Source organism: Elephas maximus, chromosome 4 (genome assembly GCF_024166365.1).
Source record: "Elephas maximus indicus isolate mEleMax1 chromosome 4, mEleMax1 primary haplotype, whole genome shotgun sequence".
Taxonomy (NCBI): domain Eukaryota; kingdom Metazoa; phylum Chordata; class Mammalia; order Proboscidea; family Elephantidae; genus Elephas; species Elephas maximus.
Genome location: NC_064822.1, coordinates 148,760,535 through 148,788,501, shown reverse-complemented (window position 1 = coordinate 148,788,501; position 27,967 = coordinate 148,760,535). Strand labels below are relative to the sequence as shown.

At 37.2% G+C, this 27,967-nt stretch overlaps 1 long non-coding RNA gene across 5 annotated transcripts in view; it reads left to right on the top strand.

Moving 5' to 3' along the window:
- The window catches only part of LOC126075847 (uncharacterized), a 399,778-nt gene that overhangs the window by 261,824 nt on the left and 109,987 nt on the right, over positions 1–27,967 (top strand). For all 5 annotated transcript variants that reach the window (XR_007517300.1, XR_007517299.1, XR_007517297.1 and 2 more), the window contains one exon: positions 5,550–5,601. This is a non-coding gene — a long non-coding RNA (uncharacterized LOC126075847). The remainder of the gene's footprint in view (positions 1–5,549; positions 5,602–27,967) is intronic.

Here is a 27,967-nt window from a genome sequence, read left to right as displayed (position 1 = left end):
TATAGGAAGTATTTTCATAGCAGAAAGAGCCAGAAAATTCATCAAAGAAACTAGTTTTTTTAATTTAAAAAATATGTTAAATGTTTTTAATATATGTATCTTATTTTATAATATATGATCCATTGCTATATCTGAATATTTTTATTTTATTTATTCATTTGCTTTAGTTAAGTATGTATGAAGGTGCTAAATCTCTTAGATCTAATCTAAGGGCTATAGTTCAAGTATATTTATAAAATAAAATATGATGGCATATATAATTTTTTTTGTAAACATTCAAATGATTCCCTGCGTTAGATATCTTAAACCAATAAAAACAAACCCTTTGCCATTGAGTCAATTCCGACTCATAGTGACCCCATATGACAGAGTAGAACTGCCCCATAGAGTTTCTAAGGAGCAGCTGGAGGATTCAAACTGCTGATCTTTTTGGTTAGTTGCCTTAGCTCTTAACCACTGCTTGCCACCAGGGCCCCACTGAGATAAGGGTAGGACTGAGTTCATCAGAGAGTAATTTAGGACTTGACAATATAATTTTATTCTTTCACTGGTGGGATGTGATCACATATTTATTTTTAAAATTTTGACATAAAATCTCTTAATGACTAGAATATTTCCTCTTTCCTTTGTTTTATCTCTTAGTTTCCTCTAATTTTAGTTTCCTGTCCTTAGTCTCTTAATTTCCTCCCTTCTACGATATTACTCCCTCCCTTTTGTCCCTTGAACTTTCTTTTTATCTATCCAAAATTTTTTATTATACTGGAACACAATTTAGATTTGTTTGTTTGTTTTGGTATGCTTTCTTTTCTTGTAAAGAACAGGACTGCTAGCATGCACTTATAGACTGATTTGTAGGGTATTTTAAATCATCTTTCTGAAAATGTTATATTCAAGACCTGAAACCGTTGTAGCAGCCATTGGGAACGAAATCTGTATATTATCTACTTTCTCAGTCTTATCAATGCTGACACAGCTGTTTGCCTGATTTTAATAACTACTTTAAAAGACCATTCTCAGGAAATATTTCTTAACCATGGTAACCATAATGCACAAACAGATTTAAAACACTCTTGTAAAGTGTTGGACTCAAAGATCGTTGGCAATATTAAGACCACATGGGGTTTGGGGTGGATTTGGAGAACATGTCATGACTCAGCCACATTGTAAAAGATTAATGGAAGCTCTGATAAGCCTGCTGTGGTGAGCAAAATAAAAAAAATTAAAAAAGACTTTTTTTTTTTTTAGCAAAATATAAAGGAAAAAAAAAAAGAGATTCTACCCCAGAAAGTAATGTGAACTATTCTGATGGCTAGCATTCTTAGGTAGTCATAGTTATTTCTTGTTCTACATGCCTGTCACTTTTCTGTTTTTGCCTATAAAAGCAACTTTAGAATTTTATACTGAGCTATACATTATTTCCCCGTCACTTCACCTCCAGACTTCAAAGATACAAATATCCTGCTTTCACTATGCAGATATTTTGACCTAAACTCTCCCTTCCATATAAAACATTTAGACCTAGGTGCATTCATTCAGTGTTTACTGAGTATCCACTACATGCCAAGCACTGTACTAGCTACAAAAGCCAATAATGTCCCTGCTCTCTGGTAGTCTTATCCACTGGGGAAGACAGATATTAGTCAAATAATTGCACAAACAGATGTTGAGATCTAACTCTAACAAATGGTGCAAAGAAGATGTACACACGGTACTAGGAAATCTTTAAGATGCAGGACTGACCTAGAACAGGAGGTCAATAAAATCTTTCCTGTGGAAGTGCCACTGGAGCTGAGATCTGATGGGTGAGTAACACATAAGAAAAAAAGGTGAAGTAGGTGGGGAGCAGAACTTCCAGTAAAGGTACAAGCTTGATGTCTTGATATATCATGACAATCGTAAGGATTAAAAAAAAAAAAAAAAAAAGGATTAGGGAATAAAAATTATTCATGTGGCTGTAGTACAAGTTGAGGGAAAGCAGGGTGTGAAGTCAGATTGAAGAGGGAGCTCGGATCCAGCCTTCAGTAAAGGAAGGGAAGATCCGTAAAGTTGCATTTTGAAAAAGTTATTTTGGTTGCCTACAAAAAAAAAAAAAAAAAAAAAAAATTTTTTTTTTTTTTTTTTACTACCCAGCTGTTAGTTTGTCATACTGTGGTGGCTTGTATGTTGCTGTGATTTTTGAAGTCATGAAGACAACTTGAAGGAATTATTAATGAAGGTAAAAAACGATGGTATGGATTATGCCTGAACCTAAAGAACATAAAGAAAATAAAAATCTTTAGAACTGGACTAATAAACAATATCATGATAAATGGGAAAGTTAAAGTTGTCAAGAACCTCATTTTTCTTGGATCAACAATCACTGCCCACTGAAGCAACAGTTAAGAAATCAAATGACATATTGCGTTGGGCAAATCTGCTCCAAAAGATTTCTTTCAAGTGTTAAAAAGCAAAGATGCCATTTTAATGACTAAGGTGCGCGTGACCCAAGTCATGGTATTTTCAGTTGCCACATATACGTACGAAAGTTAGACAATGAAAAAGGAAGAGGGAAGAAGAATTGACACATTTGAATTGTGGTGTTCGTGAAGAATATTGAATATACTATGGACTGTTAAAAGAATCAACAAATCTGTTTTGGACGAAGTGCAGCCAGAATGTTCCTTATAAGAGATGATAGTGAGTCTTCATCTCCCTTACTTTGGACATATCATCAAGAGGGACTCATCACTGGAGAAAGACATCATGTTTGATAAAATATACCAACAGAGAAAAGAGGGAGATCCTCAATGAAATGGATTGACACAGCGACTGCATCAATGGTCCCAAACATAGCAACAATTGTGAAGATGGTACAGGACTGGGCAATGTTCTTTTATAAATATGGTCACTATAAGTCAGAGTTGACTCAGCAGCATCTAATAACAACATACAATTTTGCTGCAGTTATAGAAAATGGTTGGCAGAGATCTGGGGTGCAGATACAAAGAGATTAGTTAGAAGTCAAAGAGATAGTGGTGCTGTGATGAATTAAGGAATAGTAGTTAGATTCTAAAAAAAAAAAAATTTTTTTTTTTTTTTTTAGTAGTTAGATTCTAGAAATATTTAGGAATTAAAATCGACAAAGTTTCCTGATGAATTATGTATGGAAAGTGAGAGAGAGAAAGATGTAGGTTTCTGTGTTTTTCTCCAGCCCGGTTGATGGTACCATTTTTTAAGATGGTAAACATTGGAAAGGACATGTTTGAGGTAGGGGAGACACATTTATTTGACATTAAGCATTTCCTCATGGAGTTTACCATCCAAAAAAGGAAACTTACTGAAATATATTAGCTAATCACAATTGTGTTGAATCCTAAAGTGGAGGAGTGTAAGATGTTCAGAGAGTAAAAAAGGTGGACCAAATATAAGCTCAGTGATCAGACATCTCAATAAGAAGAAAACAAAATCAAAGGTGAAAATAAAATGTAGAATGATCACTATACTAATAGCTTTAGTTCCTTAATTTTCAAATTCATTGAAAAACACGTCTACCAAAATGACTGAAGAAAAAATAGAAGTCTAAATAGCCATATGGCTATTAAAGAAAATGAAATTCATAGTTAAAAAAATATATATCTTTTCACCCTATTGCAAATTCTTTTTTTCTTTCCCTTTTTCCCTTCTTCCTGGATTCTTTCCCTTCCACACCCTCCAGTCTTTTCCCTTTCTCAGTTAGATCCCTACCACAAACAAATTCCTCTACTAACTTACACAAATAAATGTATCTCATCACCTGTTCCCTCCAATTGTCTATCTTCTTAGTCATCTATGTATTCAAGTTTGTGCAAAGCCCTCAGACAGAAAGGCTTTCTCTCACCCACAAACAAAAAAATCTCACAGCTGCTAAGCTTCTAGGATTCCGAAACTTTACATGATAGAAATAATAAATTTCTACATTTTCTGTTGCTAATTTCTCTGATACACACGCACAAAGAGCTATGATGACTGATAATACACATTTTAGTTATTATGTCAAATATCTTAAAATTAACTTTTGCTACTATAAAATAGTTGAAATAATTGAGCATACTGGAAAAGCCTTACATCTTTTAAAACTATTTAATTTTTCTTGAATGGCATTTATTTGACTGATTGGTCAGATAAAAGAGGGGGAGCCTTGCCTTATCTCATGCTAGTACCATATAACCACCCTTCTTTAATCCATTTCGTATGCTTAGATTTAATGCCCTGAGTAATATAAAGAAAGAAGTGGGGATATATTGGAAAGCCTAGTACAGCCATTGTTTTCAACTCTGATCATTCAGTTTGCAATTTCAGATATTTCTAGGCCTCAGTAGAGATTAGAGACAGACCATAGGTGGCGCAACAAGTTAAGTACTGGGCTATTAACTGAAAGGTTGGCAGTTCAAATCTACCTAGATGCTCCTTGGAAGAAGGGTCTGGTGATTTGCTTCCAAAAGGTCACAGCCATGAAAACCTATATTTCACAGTTCTACTGTGAAATATATGGGGTTGCTGTGAGTCAGAATCAAATCTACAGCAACTGGTTTGGTTTTTGATTTTTATAGAGCTATGACCTTGATCCTTCCAGAATAATTATATAGCAGGGTGTTGCATAGAATAAACAAATAATTCCAGTTTGGTTAAAAAACAATCACAATAGACAAATTCAATCTGTGATATGAGAGGAGCTTAGATCCAAAACTTGAAACTAAGGCAGATAGCCAGGAGGATTATAGCATTAACAAAATAACAACAACAAAAAGATCACTTATCTCCTAATATAACTGATTACCCATCCCTGATTACAAACTCTTAATTAAAGTAATATTTCCCAACGAATTGGTTTAGAATGTCAGGGCAAAGTTAATGTATTTTTCTATGATAATACTGTAATTTAAAATGTTCCAATAATCTAGGATATTAACGTTAGCCAAAAATGTAATAAAATGTTTACTTGTGACCTGTAAGTTTACTAAATTGTATGCTTAAACAGATTGGTAATAGATGCTACAAGGCAAAAACAACATCTGTCAGTGTTCATTCTGAGCATCATTTTAATTGTACTTGCAGTTATGGGTTATCGCATTAATATTTCATAATCATTGTCACTCTCCAAGAAGCCATCATCACTGATTAACACAGCTTTTGAAATAGTATTGAATTTTAAAATTTTTCTTAAATTATAATAATTAAAATTTGTGTTTATAATTCACCAAGCAAATTCCTACCAGCTCTTTCAATCACTGATAATGTGATCTGAACCTCTATCTTTATTTCCAGAAAAAATACTTTAAAAATGTTATTCCTCTGTACATTAGCATTATCTGATAGTGCTTTTTTTCAGTGCTAATATTTTAGCAATTGCAGTGATAAAAATACTACACAAAACTTTGAAGCCAAGTACTGTCAAAATATTCATCTATTTAAGATACACAATTTGCATGTTTGCTTTCTTTATTATAATTTATCTTTGATATAAAAGGTTTTGTGTTTATGAGTAACTATGTGATTTTTTTGTTTGTTCTCTTTTATCTTTGTTTTTTTAGATGATGGTTGAGAAAAGAACTCTTGTGGAAGAATCTGGCAAGAAGAAAAAAGGTAAGCAAAAAATGTAAACGTGAGAAATCTTTTGGCATTCTGCTTCTAGCCCTACAAGTTACGTTCTTATCAGGTATGTGGCAAGGATGCAGTGCATTAAGGCAAATTGCTTAAAAAAAAAAAAAAAAAAAAACTTGCATTCAAGATGGCTTGATTATTTTGGTAAAATAAAAGTTGAAATGCTGATCAACCTGGATTTTTGTGCACTGAACATGAAACTCTCCCTAACTGCGCTTATACACATTTTCAGTTTATGACGTTTATAAGGTATTGGGAAAGTTTCTCCATATTAGCACGTGTCATAGCTCTAAAACCAAAAACCAGTTCCTAGTCAAGTAAATTCTGACTTGTGGTGACCCCACGTGGGCCAGAGTAGAACTGTATCCTATAAGGTTTCAATAGCTGATTTTTTAGACACTGATTGCCAGACTTTTTTTCTGAGATATCTCTGGGTGGACTTGAACACACAACTTTTCTGTTAGCAGCTGAGCACTAACTATTTACACACCACCCATAGCTATATTAAAAAAAAAAAAATTGCCATCCAGTCTATTCTGACTCATAGTGACCCTATAAGAAGGAGTAGAACTGCCCCATAGAGTTTCCATGGAGCATCTGGTGGATTCGAACTGCTGACCTTTTGGTTAGCAGCCGTAGCACTTAACCACTACGCCACATAATTCATTGTGCAAACACTGATAATTTGAGAGTTAAACACAGTTATAAATAACTAAAGCATGACAAGATGTATTAATCGGGTCTGTCCAGGTACACATGGATGTTTGGTCCCCTTAGCCACAGCTATTTTGTAAATATATTTACCCACCACGAAATTACCATTCAGGCCTTTTCTTCTATGTCTACCCCCTCTTTCATATGAAATCCCATTGGTCTTTATTTGTACCTCCTTTATCTTATGACATTATTGCCTAATAAATGTAAGTGTATATAGATACACAGATATACACATATATAAATACATATACATAATAAGTGCAAAATTTATTGATCGTTCACTATATACTAAGCATTGAACTAAACTATCTGCAAATATTATTTCACAACAGCCTTAGGAAATCAGCATTGTTCAGAAGATGAGGCTTTGAAAAATTATGTATATTACCTGAGGACACCTCACCAATAAGAGGGTGCATATTCTAACCTAAGGAGCCCTGATTTCCTAGTGGTTAAGCTCAGCTTCTCACCAAAAGGTTAGCAGTTTGAACCCTCTGGTACTCCATTGAAGAAAAGACCTGGCAATCTTCTCCCATAAAGATTACAGCCTAAGATCTTAGATGAAGGGAAGGACAACACACAATACAGGGGAAGTCAGCACAACTGGACTAAATCAAAAGCCAAGAAGTTTCCTGAATACAACCAAACACTTCAAGGAACAGAATATCAGGGGTGGGGGTCTGGGGACTATGGTTTCAGGGGACATCTGGGTCAATTGGCATAACTAAGTTTATTAAGAAAATGCTCTGCATCACATTTTGGTGAGTGGTGTCTGGGGTCCTAAAAGCTAGCAAGTAACCATTTAAGATGAATCAATTGGTTCCAACCTACCTGGAGCAAAGGAGAATGAAAAACATTGAAGACTCAAGGAAAATATTAGCCCAAGAGACAGAAAGGGCCATGTAAACCAGAGACTCCATCAGCCTGGGACCAGAAGACCTACATGGTGCCCAGCTACCACCAATGACCTCCCTGACAGGGAACAGAGCAGAGAGTCCCTGATGGAGCAAGAGAAGGGTGGGGTGCAGAATTCAAATTCTAGTAAAAAAAAAAAACAGACTTGATGATCTGACTGAGGCTGGAGGGACCCCAGAAGACACGGCCCCCAGACTCCGTGTTAGCCCAGAACTGAGACCATTCCCAAAGCCAACTCTTGAGACAAAGATTAGACTAGGTTATAAGATATAAAATGATACTTGTGAAGAGAGTGCTTCTTAACTTGAGTAGATACATGAGACTAAATGTGCAGCTCCTGTCCAGGGGCGAGATGAGAAGGCAGAAGGGGATAGGAGATGGCTGAATGGACATGGGAAAATCTCGGGTGAAAGGGAAGAGTATGCTGTCACATTATAGGGAGAGCAACTAGGGTCACATAACAATGTGTGTAAGGATTTTTGTATGAGAAACTAACTTGACCTGTAAGCTTTCACTTAAGCACGATAAAAATAAATAAAAAAGATTACAGCCTAGGAAACCCTATGGGGCAATTCTACTTTGTCGTAAAAGGTCACTGTGAGGCAAAATCAACTCGATAGCAAACAACAACGTAGTCCAACCTGGGTCTTTTTAACATTAAAGACTAAGTTCTTAGCCACTATACTTCCCATCTCATTTTTTTCATCTGGAATTTTAGGACTAGCTCTGCTGAGTGATCTTCTGTATCAATAACCTTAACTTCCCTGTGTTTTGGATTTGTTTTTTCTGTTAAATAATCAGATCGGAAAACAAAACCGTGGTAGAGACAGTGGAATGAAAATTATCTTGGAGAGATGGCTGGGTTATCTGAAAGTCTTCCTCAGTCAAAATGGATGAATATCTCATTGATTTACTTAACTATTTTATTCACCCAAGCAATTTAATATCCCAGGCATAGAGAGATATTAACTCAAGTGACTGAATACTGGATTTTAAGTCCATGATAAAGAACAAAACATGCTTCTTGCCATCAAAAAGATCATCGTCTGATGAGGGACTAAAACTCACAGTTAATTATAAATCTATGTGCTAAATTAAATATAAACCCATGTGTTAAATAGGATACTATGAGAGGATAGAGAAAGACCACCATCTGGGGACAGGAGAGGGTATGAGTAATGAAGACAAGGGGAAAGGCAAGGTCAAGAAATAACTTTGGAGGAATTCTCAAGGGCGATTTTGCTTTCGTGCGTGTAACTGGAAATTCTTCACTTTGACACATTAACTAAGGAAGTCACCCAAGTTTACTAGGGTCTCTATAATTTGGAATCTACTCCACAGCAATGTCTTTTTTTTTCTTTTGGAATTCCTTATATTGGATCCTCTTGTTTCAAAGTTATGAATAGGGCATACTCTTTGCCCTTAGAAAAATTCTGATAAAAATAAGTATGAAAGTGAACCAGAGGATAAGTGTGATTTTGCCCTTCTCGTCAACCAGAGATATCATTGCTGATGTCAGATGGATCCTGGCTGAAAGCAGAGAATGCCAGGAGGATGTTTACCTGTGTTTTATTGACTATACAAAGACATTTGACTGTGTGGATCATAACAAATTATGTATAACATTGCAAAGAATAGGAATTTTAAAACACTTAATTGTGCTCATGAGGGACCTGTACATAGATCAAGAGGCAGTCATTCAGACAGAACAAGGGGTTTGAAGTCAGGAAATGTGTGAGTCAGGGTTGTTTCCTTTCACCATACCTATTCAATCTGTATGTCGAGCAAATAATCTGAGAAGCTGGACTATATGAAGAAGAATGTGGCAACAGGTTTGGAGGAAGACTCATTAACAACCTGCATTATGCAGATGACACAACCTTGCTTGCTGAAAGCGAAGAGAACTTGAAGCACTTATTGTTGAAGATCAAAGACCACAGCCTTCAGTATGGATTACACCTCAACAAAACAAAACAAAAATCCTTATATCTGGACCAATCAGCAACATCATGATAAACAAAGAAAAGATTGAAGTTGTCAAGGATTTCATTTTACTTGGATCCATGGTCAACTCCCATGGAAGCAACAGTCAAGAAGTCAAAAGACACATTGCTTTGGGCAAATCTGCTGCAAAGAACCTCTTTAAAGTCTTGAAAATCAAAGATGTCATCTTGAAGACTAAGGTGTGCCTGACTCAAGCCTTGGTATTTTCAACCACATCATACGCATTCCAAAGCTGGACAATGAATAAGGAAGATTGAAGAAGAATTGACTCCTTTGAATTGTGGTGTTGGTAAAGAATATTGAACATACCACAGACTGCCAAAAGAACAAACAAATCTGTCTCAGAAGAAGTACAACCAGAATGCTCCTTAGAAGCAAGGATCATGAGACAGTGTCTTACATATTTTGGACATGTCAGTAGGAATCAGTCTCTGGAGAAGGACATCATGCTCAATAAAGTAAGGGGTCTGCAAAAAAAAGGAAGACCCTCAGAGAGATGGATTGACACAGTGGCAGCAACAATGCATTCAAGCATAATGATCATGAACATAGCGCAGGACCGGTAAGTTTTTCATTTTGTGGCACATAGGGTCGCTGGGAGTTGGAACCAACTCGATGGCACCTAACAACAGCAAAGGTCAAGCAAACCATTCAGATTGGTACAGGTATATGAACTGAACACACTACAAGAAAATAAATATGATTCAATGATATTAGACATTTAACTTGGTACTGTGTTTGGGGAGTTATATTAATATTGCAGGCCTATACAGAAATAAGAACTCTTTTACACGTATCTGACTTACAGATTTGCCCACAGGTTTTGGAGGTGGAATATGTATTCTAATTAGCCCTGGTGGAGCAGTGGTTAAGCACTCAGCTGTTAACTGAAAAGTTAGCAGTTCCAGCCCAACAGACTCTTTGAGAGAGAAAAGATGTGGCGATGGGCCTCATAAGGATCGCAGCCTAGGAAACCCTATGGGCAGTTCTCTCTGTCCTATAGGATTGCTATGATTCAGAACTGACTCAGTGGCACACAACAACAGCATATATATTCTGACTCTGGGTGATGCGAATGGTTAAGCACTTGACTATTAACTGAAAGGTTGGTGGTTCAAATCTACCTAAAAGCACCTCAGAAAAAAGCCTGGCAATCTGCTTCTGAAAGGTCATTTCCTTGAAGACCCTGTGGAGCACAGTTCTACTCAGCAACACATGGGATTCCCATGAGTCAGAATAGACTCCACGGTAACTGGTTTGGTTTTAATTTTTTCTGTATTCTGAGCTGATTTATTTGATATGGATTGTATCACAAAGAAATAGAGAAGGGAATAAGAACTCTATGAATTGTCAACTCTACATTATCTATTTTGCATATGTAATAAAAAAAAAGACCATCTCCGGGAAATAAAATAAAGTCTTATGTTTGTTTTCAAACAATTTAAAAAGTCAATTTAATGCGTAGGTAAAAGAGGAGAAATAACCGTCACATTTAATCACTTTGAGAAAAAGTCCAAAGTACAGAGGAAAATCAGTGTGTTTCCACAGCAATCCGTTTTATATTACTCGTTAACCCTTATAGTAGTTACTTCCTTGCTGGCCATAAATTACCTGAGGGCAAAACGAGTTCCTCTCTTACTGCTGTGTCATAAGAACTCAACGGATTTGTCCAGTATAGGTAGTCCCCAACTTATGACGTATTCAAGTTATGACAAACCACACATGATTGTTTTTTATTTTTTTACATCTTTTTGTTGGTAATATATACTAAATACAATGTTGCATCACATAATTTGCTGATGTTATCATTCTAGGTGTTCAGTGTCATGATTTACTGTTCAAAACACTGTCATATGGCAGGCTATGTCCTGGCCTACCATGAAAAAAAAAAATGAAGGTGGTGTCAATATTGGGAGTTGTAACAGATAGCAAGTTGGTCAATGTTCAAATATAACAGTATATGACAATCGAACTGCACATGCACCCGACAGCCATTACAACCCTGACTTCATTGTTATGATACTAATGCCGACTTCATTGTATACTGGACTTGTAGCATGATGTCACTCAGGGTTTCATACCACAGAAGCATGAGTTGTTAATTTGAAATCAAGTTGTTCAAGTTTCTCACACTGTAACACCTGCACTGCTTATAACCCCAATAATATGACTAGCAAAAGAAGTCATGCCACTATAAGTTCTAATCCAAAAGAGAAGGTGAGCAAGGCTCTAGACATAGACATAAAGATGAAGATTATTAAGGCGTGTGATAATGGAAAGGAAGTTGGTGGAATAGCACATGAGTATGGACTGTTTCATTCTACATATTTGGACAATCGTTAAGGATAAGAACAGGATATTGAAGACAGTTAAATGAATGATTGGCATAAAATTGGCAATTTTAAGAAAGAAGAGAAATCGACAATTTAACGATCCATGAAATGAGGAAGCAGTCGACGATTTGAATAGAAGATAAAATCCACAAGAGGATTCCTGTGAGTTTACTGACGACTCAAACAAAAGCACACAGCCATTTTGAAAACATGAAGGAACGGCAAGGAAAAGACTGCTGCAAGTACTTTAATGCCACCGAGGGCTGGTTTCATAGCTTCAGATGCAGATTTGGGTTACATAACATGAGTATAATTGGAGAAGCAGGAAGCATCAATGTTGAAGCTGCCGAAAAACTCAAGGATGGGCTGGACAAGAAAATACAAGATAAAGACTATCTGCCAGAGCAGATTATGTATGTTTACAACTCCCAAAGCCAAATAAAGATCAGAGTTATAAAGACTGGGATAATGAAATGCAATAATAATGAAAACTAAAAAAACAACAACAACAAAAAAATGAGGTATTTCACTTACCTCGGAACTGACTTACAACAAAGTCATTGGAACAGAGCCCCGTCATAGGTCATTGACTACCTATAAAAAGTCAGCCATCAATATATACTTATTGAATGAACAGCATAAAAATTTGATTATACAGACCACCAGATTTTTTTTTTTTCCTTTAAGGAAAAGGTTTGCAAATGTAAAATAGTATTGGCAAATATTACTAAACTTTTTTTTTAATCAAGTCTAAGGCAATTTATACCAATGTCTGCCTATGTTGAGTATCAAAAATTTCATAGGTGCATAGAAATAAGAATTTCAGTAAATATTATTGTAAGGGTATGCTGTTGTAGTTGTTAGGTACCATCAAGCTGGTTCCAACTCATAGTGACTCTATGTACAACAGAAACACTGCACGGTCCTGTGCCATGCTCACGATAGTTGCTATGTTTGAGCCCATTGTTGCAGCTGCTTTGTCAGTACATCTCGTTGAGGGTCTTCCTCTTTTTTGGTAACTCTCCACTTTACCAAGCACGATGTCCTTCTCCAGGAACTGGTCCCTCATGATAACAGGTCCAAAGTACATGAGACGAAGTCTAGCCATCTTCGCTTCCAAGGAGCACTCTGGCTGTACTTCTTCGAAGATACTTGTTCAGTATTCTGGCAGTCCATGGTTTGTTCAATATTCTTTGCCAATGCTATAATTCAAAGGTATCAATTCTTCTTCAATCTTCTTTATTCATTGTCTAGCTTATGCATACATATGAGGTGATTGAAAATACCATGACTTAGATCAGGGACACCTTAGTCCTCCAAGTGACATTTTTGCTTTTCAACACTTTGAAGAGGTCTTTTGCAGAAGATTGCCCAATGCAATGTGTTGTTTGATTTCTTGACTGCTGCTTCCATGGGTGTTGATTATAGATCCAAGTAAATGAAATCCTTGACAAATTCAGTCTTTTCTCCATTTATCATGATGTTGCTGACTGGTCCAGTTTTGAAGATTTTTGTTCTCTTTATGTTGAGGTGTAATCCATACTGAAGGCTGTAGTCTTTGACCTTCATCAGTAAATACTTCAGGTCCTCTTCACTTTCAGCAAGCAAAATTGTGTCATCTGCATGATGGAGGTTTTTAATGTGTCTTCCACCAATCCAGGTGCACTGTTCTTCTTCATATAGTCCAGGTTCTTGAATTATTTACTCAGCATTCAGATTGAAAAAGTATGGTAAAAGAATACAACTTTGACACACACCCTTCCTGGTTTTAAATCATACAGTATCCCCTTGTTCTGTTTGAAGGGCCGCCTCTTGATTTGAGTGCAAGTTCCAAATAAGCACAATTAAGTGTTCTGGAATTCCCATTCTTTGCAATGTTATCCATAATTTGTTATGATCCACACAGCCAACTGCCTTTGCATAGTCAATAAAACACAGGTGAACATCTTTCTGGTATTCTCTGCTTTCAGCCAGGATCCATCTGAAATCACCAATGATATACCTTGTTCCATTTCCTTTTCTGAATCCGACTTGAACTTCTGGCAGGTCCCAGTCGGTGTACTGTTGCAACCGTTTTTAAATTATCTTCAGCAAAATTTTACTTGTTTGTTATGTCGATGATATTGTTTGATAATTTCCACATGTTCTTGGATCACCTTTCTTTGGAATATGCTCAAATATGGGTTTTCTTCCAGTCAGGTAGCTATTTTCCAAATTTCTTGGCAGAGACAATTGATCCCCTTCAGAGCTGCATCCATTTGTTGAAACATCTCAATTGGTATTCCATCAATTACTCGATCCTTGTTTTTCACCAAAGCATTGAGTGCAGCTTGCACTTCTTCCTTTGATACCATCGGTTCTTGATCATATACTATTTCCTGAAATGGTTGAACATTGACTAATTCTTTTTCATACAGTGACTCTGTATATTCCTTCTATCTTCTTTTGATAATCCCTGTGTCCTTTAGATTTTTGCCCACAGATTTCTTCAAAATTGCAACTCAAGGCTTGAGTTTTTTCTTCAGTTTTTTCAGCCTGAGAAATTCTGAGCATATTCTTCCCTTTTGGCTTTCTAAGTCCAGGTCTTTTCACATTTCATTATAATACTTTACTTTGTCTTCTCCAGGTGCCCTTTGAAATCCTCTGTTCTGCTCTTTTACTTTACCATTTCTTGCATTTGCTTTAGCTACTGGACATTCAAAAGCAAGTTTCAGAGTCTCTTCTGACATTCATTTTGATCTTTTCTTTCCTATCTTTTTAATGACCTTTTGCTTACTTCATGTATGATATCCTTCACAACTTGCCTGGTCTTCAGTCACTAGTGTTTAATGCGTCAGACCTAATCTTGAGATGGTCTCTAAATTCAGGCCTGGGATATATTCAAAGTTGCACTTTGGTTCTCGTGGAATTGTTTTGATTTTCTTCAGCTTCCACTTGAACGTGCCTATGAGCAATTGGTGGTCTGTTCCTTTGTTCTGACTGAATATATTGAGCTTTTCTGCCATCTCTTTCCACACATATAGTGGATTTGATTCCTGTGCTTTCCATTCAGCAAGATCCACAGTATACTCATTCTCTTTGTTGTTGAAAAAGGAATTTCTGATAAGTCAATGGTCTTGCAAAATTCTATCTTGTCATCTCCAGGGTCATTTCTATCACCAAGGCCATATTTTCCAACTATAGATCCTTTTTCTTTGTTTGCAACTTTCACATTCTAATCACCAGTAATTATCAGTGCATCTTGTTTGCATGTTTGATCAGTTTCAGACTGCCAATGTTGGTAAAAATCTTCAGTTTCCTCATCTTTGGCCTTAGCGGTTGGTGCATAAATTTGAAAAATATTCATTTTAACTGGTCTTCCTTGTAGACATGTGGTTAAATATCCTATCACTGACAGCATTGTACTTCAGGACAGATCTCGAAATGTTCTTTTTGATGAGGAATGCCATACCATTCCTCTTCAATTTGTCATTCCTAGCATAGTAGTCAACATGATTTTTTTATTCAAAATAGCAAATACCAGTCCATTTCAGCTCACTAATGTCTAGGATATTGATGTTTATGCATTCCATCTCATTTTTGATGACTTCCGATTTTCCTAAATTCATACTTAGTACATTCCACATTCTAATTATTAATGGATGTTCGCAGCTGTTTCTCCTCATTTTGCCACTTAAGCACATAAGCAAATGAAGGTCACAAAAGCTTGTTTAACTCCATCCACGTCATTAAGGTTGACTGTACTTTGAGGAGGCAGCTCTTCCCCAGTGGTATTTTGAGTGCCTTCCAACCTGAGGAACTTAACTTCTGACACTGTATCAGTTTTATGCTGCTATTCATAAAGTTTCACTGGCCAATTTTTTCAGAAGTGAGGTGTAAATCTGCCATATAAAATATTGTCGTATTTTTTTTACTTTATTTTGCAAAAAAATAAAAGTCTATATTTTAAGAAGTCAGCTAATCTATTTGTTCAAATGTTTCTAGGTTTCCTTTTTTTTCTTAAATATTTTAATAGGTTAAATAGCATTTTATTATTATCAGCTGTAGAATTAAGTCAGTATGCAGGTGTATAAACACAAGTGTAGTTATTAGAAAAGGAATAGATGATATAATGTATACTAAGATGTGTTTATGTCTAAAAAACATTTGTGTAAAAACAAACATTGCTATCAAGTTAAATTTCAAAAACTTTGTCTTACAATTAATGATATTTAAAGATATAAGTTGCCTCGCCTTTAAAAATTGAACATTATCTAACTTGGGAAGACAGGTTAGGGGATGTTTTCCTGCTCCCAGGTATACTGATAGAATTTTGACAAGGGCAGGAAATGTACTTTCTCTGCCTATTGTGTAGAAATTGTCTTTATAGGGAATGGTCTTGGCAGCTGTATTCAGGTAACTATGTAGGCTACTCTGTGCTTCCTCACCAAATCAGAACAAAAGAGAAAAAAACGCATATTAGTCTCCATGCGGCAGATAATTGAAATGAAAAATTGCAAAGGGAATTGTTTTTAGCAAAACGTTTTCCTCTCCAGAAGTGAATATCAAAATGTGGTTTTCATTTTTCCATTCACGTGTCACAAGTTCCACTCTGAGTGACGTCTGAGATCCTGATTCAGGATGTGCACTAGGAGGGTTCAGGTCACAGTGACATTGACCATGGTTGTTAGATTTATTAATGCATTAGTCATCTTGCTAAAAAGGGTTTATGTAAAATAGGCATATAGTCTTGTCTTATTTTCTATTTTATTATTCTAATTTTAGCTCTATTACATAATCCAATTATATATAATCCAAGAAAATAAATGACAGAATAATCATCATTTCCATCTGAGTAGAAAAGGAAAAGAAAAACTAAATACCTGAAATAACAGTGGAAACTATGTTCTAGGAAAAAAATGGACTTTCAAAGTGTGACAATTTTGAATCTAAACATAACTCTAAATTTAGCTCTATGGACAAAGACATTATAAACATGGCAATCAGTGTGTGCTCTAGCTTCTAGCTTCTCTGCACCATATAATTCTTTACATCCAAGCTTACTTACCTTTAAACAGTTATTAGATTGAAATAGATTAGTAGAAGAGCCAACTGGAGTCCAGTGGGAAATTGTTTTCGTCACAAAACATTACACAAACCCAAATGAACAAAAAATAATAAGACTAATAGTCATATATTCACTTTTTATAATCTTTAAACTACCAGTAGGTTAAAATAGGTTAATAAAATAGCCTTCTGTTGTCCAATGAAAAGTTTCTTTAGTCAGAAAACATTAAATGAAAACACAAACAGTAATAGCAATAAGGTAAACAGAATAATAGTTATTAATCTAGATGTTTTTAAAGCATCACTTATTCACAACAGGATTTGAAGCCCAATAACCAACATGATAAAAGAACCCTTCACTAAGATGACTGAAACCTAATTCTGCTAACAAAATTATGAGTTTTTGTTTTTTCTTTTTTATGTATACAAGCTTTCAGCAAATAGTTTCCATTGTGGTGCCAACAGAACACTTCTTGATTTCCGAAGGACAGCAGTTCAAATCCACTAGCCACTTCTTAGAAGCCCTATGGGGCAGTTCTACTCTGTCCTATATTAAAAGAGAAAGTAGTGAAGAATAGAATATTATGAACACTTTGTGGGAGTAGGTAGGATAAATTGAAATTTTAGATAAGGTTATCAGAAAAAGGCCTTGCTGATGAAGTGGCATTTAAGCAAGAACTTGAAGAAGATGCAAGGATGAGTCATTTAGGGAAGAGCCTGGTAGCCAAGGGGAGCAACCAGTGAGATTGCTACCCTTAGGGTGAGATCTCCTTCCCTGTTTCTGGGCAAGTAAGGGGGCCGTTGTGGTTGTAGTTGAGTGGGCCAGAGACAGAAGAGTTGGAGATGAGTTTAGAGAAATGTATGGTCTTGCAGTGAAGAGGACTCGAAGCAATTACTAATGAAGATCAAAAACTACAGCCTTCAGAATGGATTACACCTCAACATAACATAAAGAAAACAAAAATCCTCACAACTGGACCAATAAGCAGCATCATGATAAACGGAGGAAAGATTGAAGTTGTCAAGGATTTCATTTTACTTGGATCTACAATCAACACCCATGGAAGCAGCAGCCAAGAAATCAAACACACATTGCATTGAGCAAATCTGCTGCAAAAGACTTCTTTAAAGTGTTAAAAAGCAAAGATGTTACTTTGAGGAACTAAGATGCACCCGACCCAAGCCATGGTGTTTTCAATCACCTCATATGCATATGAAAACTGGACAATGAATAAAGAAGATCAAAGAAGAATTGAGGCCTTTGAATTGTGGTGTTGGCGAAGAATATTGAATATACAATGAACTGCCAAAAGAACGAACAAATCTGCCTTGGAAGAAGTACAGCCAGAATGCTCCTTAGAAGCAAGGTTGATGATACTTCCTCTCACATACCTTGGACATGCTATCAGGAGGGACCAGTCCCTGAAGAAGGACATCATGCTTGGTAAAGTGGAGGGTCAGCCAGAAACAGGAAGGCCCTCAATGAGATGGATTGATACAATGGCTGCAACAATGGGCTCAAGCATAGCAACGATAGATAATGGGGATGGTGCAGGACAGGGAAGTGTTTCGTTCTGCTGTGCATAGGTCCCTATGAGTTGGAATAGACTCAACGGCACCTAACAGCAATAACAGCAACATGGTCTTGTAAACCATTTCATGGGCTCTGTCTCTTAACATAAGTGGATGGGTGAGACATTGCAAAATACTGAATAGAAGAGAAGCTTATATGATTTATGCTTTAATAGGATTATCACGACTGTTGTCTTGAGACTATAAGCAGAAAGTCAGCTTATAAGTAAGCACCTATTTAGAACAGAGTGGTAACTGTAGATGTGGTAAGAAATGGTCAGATTCTGTGTTTATCTGTAATTTGAAGTAAGAATGAAGATTTTCTGACCAGTTTTATATGGATTATGACAGAAAAAAAGGAGCAAATAATGATGGTATGGTCTATGGCCTAACCATTGGAATAATGAGGTTGCCATTGAAAGAGATAAGAAAGACCATGGCAGTGGAGGAACAGGTTTGGGGGAAAAGATTAAGAGTCCATTTTTAAACTTGTGAGTTTATCTGGCATTCAATTTCTGCATTGCTTTCTAAAACTATCGTAGTGTATTCTATCATTAGAAATTAAAGCAGGAAGATTATTTTCCCCTTATTTTTCTGCTACTATAACTTTTTTTTTATAGGCATGTTGCCTTTCTTACTGAATTCTTTGTACCTATCATCACCTTAATTTTCATCCATTTGTTTCTTTTAACTTGAATCTTCTTGTTTACTTCCCATTTTTCTGTCTTCAGTTTTTTCTTTGAACAGTTCTGATTTGTTGTAAAACCATTCTCTTGAGTTCTAAATTTGAGTTATGTGTTTTTTAGTGCTCAAATTTTTTATAGTTTACATTTTCTTCCAAAATTCATACTAATTTATTTTATTTCCTTAAATGTATCAAACAAAATTTATTTAAATGTATGTGTCATATTCCTCTACTAACTGGGTTCTCCTATAGGATTTTTCTGGGTTATTTTCTTGTTTTTGCTGCTTTCTGTTGTTTATTTCTCTTGTTCTGGTTCTCTTCTGCCACATTATCTGCTTCTTTGTTAGCCTGGGTGTTAGTTATTGTTTGCTAGGCTCAATGTTAAAAAGGTATAAAGAGGGTTTAAGGTCTAGGAGACTTTCATTTTCCTCTAGAACACCTTTGCTTATGCAGGTGGCTAGGGATATCTGGAAACTAGAGTGGCCTTAATACTCTCAAGGATTGAAATTAGATGGTACACTTCAATCCCTGTAAGTGTGGTTCACCCTTATTTTTAGGAAGTAGACCATCAGAATCTCAAGCAAAAGCTTGAATGATTCACTAATGCCATTTGGCAAGTCTTGAACTCAATTTTTATCCTTCTAAAAAAGTCTTGAACTCAATTTTTATCCTTCTAAAACTAGTTGCCCTTGAGTTGATTACAACTCATGGCAACCCCATGTGTGTTAGGGTATAACTGTGATCTGCAGTGTTTTCAAAGGCTGATTTTTTTTTTTTTTTTTGAAGTAGATCACCAGGCCTTTCTTTTGCGACATCCCTGATGGGCTTGAACTTCCAATTTTTATATTAGCAGTTGATCATATTAACCACTGCCACCACCCAAGGACCCCTTTCATCCTTCTAAGTTTTTCAAAAACTTTCATCAGGTTCTTGAGCACTCAAATCTTCTCTTCTAGATTTGACAGATGCCTCTAAAGGAAAAGTGTAGCTAAATATCAGGCTCATATCTCTAGGTTTCATTTTTTTCTTTTGGGATTTGGTCCTGTGATTGCCTTCTTAGCATCCCATTGTGAACACACACACACATTTTCAGTGTGAGGATTGAAACAAATTGCTATTGTTATTACTAGAAGCAAAACTCCTAGGCCATTGTATTTTAAAACATTTTTAAATTCCTATTTTATACATGATACTTGTAAGAAGGTAGAAAGATGAAACTTTAGCAAATACATAAACTGGGCCAATTCATTTATTCAACAACCACGTTTTCAAAACTGTTCCAAGTGCCAGCAATATAGCAGGGAATAGATGATCAAGATACAGGCTCTCCTGGAGCTTACATTCTCTGGGGTAAGACAGAAAAGAAGCAAAATAACTGTCAAATATCACAAATGCTCCAGTGGATTTTAAGGAGGCGCCTATAACATACAGCAGGTTGTAGCTGCTTTACTTTGGGTGGCCAGGGAAAGACTGCTAAGAGGGCATTTAAGTTCAGAAATGAAAAGCAAGAAGGTACAAGCCATATGAGGATCTGGAGTTATATATTTATGCAGTTCTCAGCAAAGCTGGATATGTTTGAGGAATAAGAAGGAGCAAGAACTTTTGGACTGTGTTCAGCAAGAGAGAACTGTAGATGAAAAGGTTGGGAGGTTAAGTAAGGTTAAAGTTCACACAGGGTCTTAGAAGCCAGGGCAAAGGTTTAATAAACCAAATGTATGGGTAAAACCGCCAGTTGCCTTTGAGTCCAGAATCATCACCACCCCCCCTCCCCAAACAAATGATGAAGAGAAAAAGAAAATAAACTTTTGTCTGTTGGAAGCTTAAGACTATAATGGGAACTGCCTTTTTTAGTACTTTCTTCTCAAATATCACTTTTAATGCCCTCTGCTAAAAACATCTTAGTATGGATCTGTTATCAAACTAAAGCAGCAGGGTGATGCATATTTCTATATATTTTTTCCTCTTTTGGAACCAAAATAAAATGAAAGGCAGTAAAAACATAAACCTAGAAATAGCACAACACCATTTTATATTCTCCAATATAGTGACTCAAGATCATTGGTGCAAAGTAAGATAAAAAGCTGCAATGAAAAAAATGTACTTATATATTGAAGCTATCTGACAGTCATCTTCCCTTTGTGATCTGTGATACAGCAAGAAATGAGTTTTCCATGTCCAGTAAATACTACCATGTACATGTTATCAGTGATAGCTCCGTGTGTCATTAGAACCACTGAGGATCATAAGAAACTCCACTAAAACCCAAAAAACCAAACCCATTGCCATGGAGTCAGTTCTGACTAATAGTGACCCTATAGGACCGAGGAGAACTGCCCCATAGGGTTTCCAGAGAGCGGCTGGTGGATCTGAACTGTCGACCTTTTAGTTAGCAGCTGAGCTCTTAACCGCTGTACCACCAGGACCCTAGAAACTACTTTAAGACATGCTGTATGCTCTCGTTTACAGTGTGGTACTGTGCTTTGCAAAAAATTTTGTGTTCTTGGTGAATTAAACCACAATATCTATTAAAAAAAAATTTTTTTTTATCTATTTACTCTTAGTGTACTTCGTGTGTGTGTGTGTGTGTGCATGTATTCACACACCATGTATCACAACACCTCTCAAGTAATACCACTTTTGGAATGCATAGTTTTAGGAAACTCATGGAAAAAAAAAAGTTTCAATGTTATAATGGCAGCAAATAGTGATAAAGAAAAAAAAAAACATAACCATTAAAAACAGCATTGCACTATTTCAAGGTTTTTGAAAAGACCAGGGCTAGGCTGCACAACTAGCAAGATGTGTGGTCCAGAAGTTGAGCAGCAATTCAGACCTGCCCAGAGCCTGGCTGAGGTTTGGTGCCATCTGGTGGCAGTTTCCTGCTGCAGCCTAAATACTGAGGGAGATGATTTTGGATTGAAAGCTGCAGTTACCTTCTTCTTTCTGTGAGGCCTAGAGTACTGGAGGGTTTTTCTCAGAGTTTCTGCTCCACCCTCTGCCTTGAGCAGTTCCTTTCTGGGCATGACACAGAAGATATCTCTCTCTGTCCATCTGCAGCTACCTCAGCAGTTGGCCGTTGTTGCTTACTATTCGATGGAAACCTTGAGGTGGGAACAGGCAGTTTCTCAGTTCTCCTGCCCCAGCCTCAGCCTCAGTCTTGGATACACCCTGTGTGCCTGAGCTTCAGGAATGGGGCTTTCTCACATCATTCCTCTCCCCAAAATGAGCTCTGTCTTCTAAGGATGGGGGGATTTGGGCAAAAGTGAGGTTCCTGCTTGTCCTCCAGTAGCTTTGCTTGGTATCTATTCAAATGTGCAAAATCCTAGCCATGAACATTCTTGCCCCTCCCATGGCAGTGGAAGAGTCTGAGTTTCTTGCCTGTCCCTCAGCAGTAGGTAATCATCCTCTGCAAGCCTGTGTCACTAAAGGGGGCTTCTTCTGGTGCCCTTTGCTGATCCCAGTCTTTCTCATATACACCCAATGGAGTCCTGTGTAGAAGAGCTGGTGAGTAAATGCAGACTCCTCTTGTGTCTGGGGTTTTCAAAGATTCTAAATTCTCATGATAGTCCCTATTTAATCTTTAAAAAGCCATTAAAATCTCAACTATTTTCTTCTTACACATATTCATGTCTGTGACATCTTCCTCACATGCTCTGACAAAGGCAAAATAATTTGTGTGCAGCGCACTGGTTAAGAGCTACTGCAAACTACGGCTGCTAACCAAAAGGTCGGCGGTTCGAATCCACCATCCGCTCACTGGAAACCCTATGGGGGGAAACTCTGTGTCCTACAGGGTTTCTATGAGTCAGACTTAACTCAGTGGCAATGGGTTTGATTTTTGGGTTAGTCTCCTTTTGAGGAGCTTGTTTCCCTTTGGAATTCCATTCACCTAGTTGCCTTATGACCCCGGCTCTCTGATGGGCTCCAGAAAATTTACAATTTTTTAAAGTATCCCCATTTTTTCTTTTAAATGTTAGGGTAAAAGCAACATCAATTTGGAATGAACTAAATGGGAACTAACAACAATGGTAACAATTATCTCTTGAGATTTTCTACACCCTGAGTGGAAGTGAAACTCATACTAATCATTACTGAACTGTAATTATTTATATGTCCATTTCTATAAATCCCTTGAAGGCAAGGCATTTTTATATTCCCAATGCCTAAAAAAAATTATTTCTTGTACTTTTTTACTAATTTGTTCACATTTCATGTCTCTTTAACTAGACTACTCTCTCTTCTGAGGCAGTGACTGAGTCTCATAGTCAAGATGATAACACAAGGAATAATCTCTGTTGAGTATTTGCTAGGAACCAGATCCTGTAACAAGTTCTTCATGTGTATAATCTCATTTAATATCATCACCAACCTATCAAGTAGGTATTACAGCATACTCTAATCTCATAATTTAGAGAGCTAACACAGGACCAGCTTCATGGGCATTTGACCTATGCAGTATAGCACAGGTCCTTGCTCTCTGAAGGTCCCTGAACTTGATTTAAAACTCTGATGCTGTTGCCTTGATATTCTTACCTGATATTTCTTGGAACTTCGAGTGAAGTCCAATGAAACGATGGAGCATGCGCATGAGCAGTGGAGATAGGCCTAAGGGGAGCAGGAGAAAGAGCAGGCTCAGGACCATGGGCCTGACAAATAACATGGGCATTGAGCAATTGGCCTGGTGACTCAGCACACAGGTGCATGCCTCAGGGCAGTGAAGAGCACCTTGTTTGGGGCACCTCGGGTCCCCGAGATGCCAGGGAGGACCTGGCCCAGGTGGGTAGCCATGACGACATCGGCAGCAGAAGGGTCAGGGGTGGCAACAGTGGCCACAGCCCCAGGAGGTGTGGGGCTCCACGTGTGGGTAGCGCTGTGAACTGCAGTGGGAGGCTGCCTTGATGGTGCAACCCAGAAGCCCATTGCTTCGGCATCTTCACAAATATTACACTCTCTGGCCTGAGGGGCTGGGACAGGAACCACCAACTCGCAGGCAATAAACTTTGTCAATAAATTATTACAAAATAAAAGGGCACACATGGATATTGCAATAAAGCATATCAGGAAATGATAACAATTCTTCAAAGAGTTTAGAATACCCATTTTTGAAAACTGCTCCTATATTGGAACGCAAATATCTACAGACTTAAAAATAGAAATTAAACATAAATATTATTGTATGCAATGAGAAAGAATATAGATTTTCTTATGTAACTTCAGATGAACCAATTATTAACAAGGAAGACAACTTTAAAATAAATTTTTCCTTTGAATTGAAGATACAGGCATCAGATGCATAAACAGGCTTTTTTAATTATAAATACATTATGAAGCTACTTTTAGTTTCTTATAATGACTCCACAAGATATCAGAAACGTCAGAGGAAGCATTAAAATACCATTGTGTAAATTTACATTTAAAATCAAATTCACTTGCATGAAACTGGCTTGTATGAAGAGTGAAATATTTTTAGAAAAATCGTTCCCTAAGTGTCATGAGCTCTAGATGTACTAACATTTACATTTCAAAATAATTTATAAGAAATTTATCTCCATGTTGCCACAGTTTATAAAATACTTGTAGCTTCACTAGTTGCATTAACAGAAAGATTCTTCTCAAAATTAAAAATTACCAAAAATTATTTTTGATCTTGCATTTACCGAGTGACCAATGTCACTTTCACCAATTATGTTGTTGGAAAATGAAGTTGCTAACAGCATAAATTTTGATGACTACGTAAAGAAATTTGCAAAAAAGCAAGCCAGATACAACTTTTGATCAAACAAGATATATTAGTAAAATATTATTTTTTTGTATTATGTAAAATTATGACAAAAAAGTTGATTTTGCAGCTTATAAGTTTATGTTGTTACTCATGTATCATTGTCACCCCTATTACATTTTATAAGTAGAATATTTTTTAAAAGACAAAGTTTTATACTTCAGCACCCTGATAGTATTCTTTCCTTGCTTTTTGTAAAAGGGGACTTGCATTTTCATTTCACATTCCCAAAACGTATGCTGTCGACTCAAGTCCGAACTATAGCGACCCTATAGGGCAGAGTAGAGATGCCCAGAGTGTTTCCCAGGAGCAGATGGGGGATTTGCACAGCCAACCTTTTGGTTAGCAGCCAAGTTCTTCACCACTGCATTACCGGGGCTCCTCATTTTACATTGCTGTTGTTGTTGTTAGGTGCCCTTGAGTTTTTTCCTACTCATAGCAACACTATGTACAACAGAACAAAATACTGCCTGGTCCTGCACCAACCTCACAATCATTGTTATGCTTGAGCCCCTTGTTGCAGCCAATTCATCTCATCGAGGGTCTTCTTCTCCTTCACTGACCCTCCACTTCACCAAGCATGATATCCCTCCCTAGGGGTTGATACCCTCTGACAACTTGTCCAAAATATGTGAGTCTCACCATCCTTGCTTCTAGTGAGCACCTTGGCTGCACTTTCTTCAAGACAGATCTACTTGTTCTCTTGGCAGTCCATGCTACATTCAACATTCTTCGCCAACACCACAGTTCAAAGGCATCAATTTTTCTTTGGTCCTCCCTATTCACTGTCCAGTTTTCAAATGTGTATGAAGTGATCGAAAACACCATGGCCTCGGTCAGGTGCACCCTAGTCTTCAAGGTGACATCTGTGCCTTTCAGCACTTCAAAGAAGTCCCTTGCAGCATATTTGCCCAATGCAATGCATTTCACATTAGGTCCTAAAAATTATTTAGCCAGTCCTGCTTACAGATAAAGTAAATTGCATAAAAACACACAGCTAGCAAATAACAGAGCGAGAATTTGAACCCAGGAGTCTAACTCCAAAATCAGAAATCTTAACCGCTAGGCTATGGTTAAGAGCTCGGATGCTAACCAAAGGGTTGACAGTTCAAATCCACCAGCCACTCCTTGGAAACAATATGGGGCAGTTCTGCACTGTTCTACAGGGTCACTATCAGTCAAAATTGGCTCAATGGAAACATTTATTTATTTTTAGGCTATATACATCATTGGTGCATTATGGTATAAAACTCAGAATGACTGATGGAACATAAAAATGATGGAACATACCACGTGGTAAATACATGATGCTAAAAAAGAAAGGACTAACTCTCATTGGAAAATACAGACTTTGTCTCTTGTGCCTAATTTCCAGAAGCTAATGCTAATAACCACAGAAGATACCAATGAGCACAAGACAATAAACTTTTAGGTAGCTGTGTGGTATAAAGTCAAGCATTCAACTATTAGAGGAAAAGTTGGTGGTTTGAATCCACCCAGGGGCAACTAGGAAGATTGTTGTTGTTGTTCTTAGATGCCATGCAGTTGATTCCAACTCATTGTGACCCAGCATACAGCAGAACAAAACATTGCCCAGTGCTGTGCCATACTCACAATCGTTGTTGTGCTTGAGCCCATTGTTGCAGCCATTATGTCAATCCATCTCATGGAAGGACTTCCTCTTTTTTGTTGACCCTTTGCTTTACCAAGCATGATGTCCTCCAGGGACTGGTCCCTGGTGATAACACATCCAAAGTATGTAAGACAGTCTCGCCGTCATTGCTTCTAAGGAGCATCCTGGTTGTACTTCTTCCAAGATAGGTTTGTTCATTCTTCTAGAAGTCAATGGCATATTCAGTGTTCTTTGCCAACACCGTAATTCAAAGGCATCAATTCTTCTTCAGGCTTCCTTATTCATTGTCCAGCTACAGTATGCATATGAGGTGACTGAAAACACCATGGCTTGGGTCAGGCACACCTTAGTCTTTAAAGTGATATCTTTGCAATTTAACACTTTAAAGAGGCCTTTTGCAATAAATTTGCCCAGTGCAATGCGTTGTTTGATTTTCTGACTGCTGCTTTCATGGGCATTGATCGTGGATCAAGGTAAAACAAAACTCCTGACAATTTCAATCTTTTCTCTGTTTATCATGATGTTACTTATTGGCCCAGTTGTGAGAATTTTTGTTTTATGTTGAGGTACAATCCACGCTGAAGGCTGTAGTCTTTGATCTTCATCAGTAAGTGCTTCAAGCCCTCTTCACTTCCAGCAAGCAAGGTTGTGTCATCTGTATAACGCAAGTTAATGAGTCTTCCTCCAATCCTGATGCCACATTCTTCTTCATATAGTCCATCTTCTCAGATTATTTGTTCAGCTCACAGATTGAATAAGTACAGTGAAAGGATACAACCCTGACGCACACCTTTCCTGGTTTTAAACCACTCAGTATCCCCTTGTTCTGTTCGAATGAAACTGCCTCTTGGTGTATGTACAGGCTGCTCATGAGCACAATAAGTGTTCTGGGATTCTCATTCTTCACAATATTATCCATAATTTGTTATGATCCACAAATTTGAATGCCTTTGTATTGCCAGTAAAACATACGTAAACATCTTTCTGGTATTCTCTGCTTTCAGCCAGGATCCCTCTGACATCAGCAACGATATCACCAGTTTCATGGCCTCTTCTGAATCTGGCTTGGATTTCTCGCAAGTTCCCACTTGGTGTACTGGTACAACCGCTTTTGAAAGATCTTTAGCAAAATTTTACTTGTGTGTGATATTAATGATATTGTCTGATAATGTCCACATTCAGTTGAATCACCTTTCTTTGGAATGGGCACAAATATGAATCTCTTCCTGTCCATTGGCCAGGTAACTGGCATACAAAAGTGAACACTTCCAGCACTGTATCCATTTGTTGAAACATCTCAACTGGTATACCATCAATTACTGAAACCTTATTTTGCACTGGAAACCCTGGTGACATAGTGGTTAGGTGCTACAGCTGCTAACCAAAGGGTTAGCAGTTCAAATCCGCCAGGCGCTTCTTGGAAACTCTATGGGACAGTTCTACTTTGTCCTATAGGGTCACTATGAGTCGGAATCAACTCAATGGCACTGGGTTTGTTTTTTTGTTATTTTTCACTAATGCCTTCAGTGCAGCTTGGACTTCTTCCTTCAGTACCATAGGTTCTTGATCATATGCTACCTCCCGAAATGGTTTAACATCGACCAATTCTTCTTAGTATACTGACTCTGTGTATTCCTTCCATCTTCTTTTGATGCTTCCTGTGT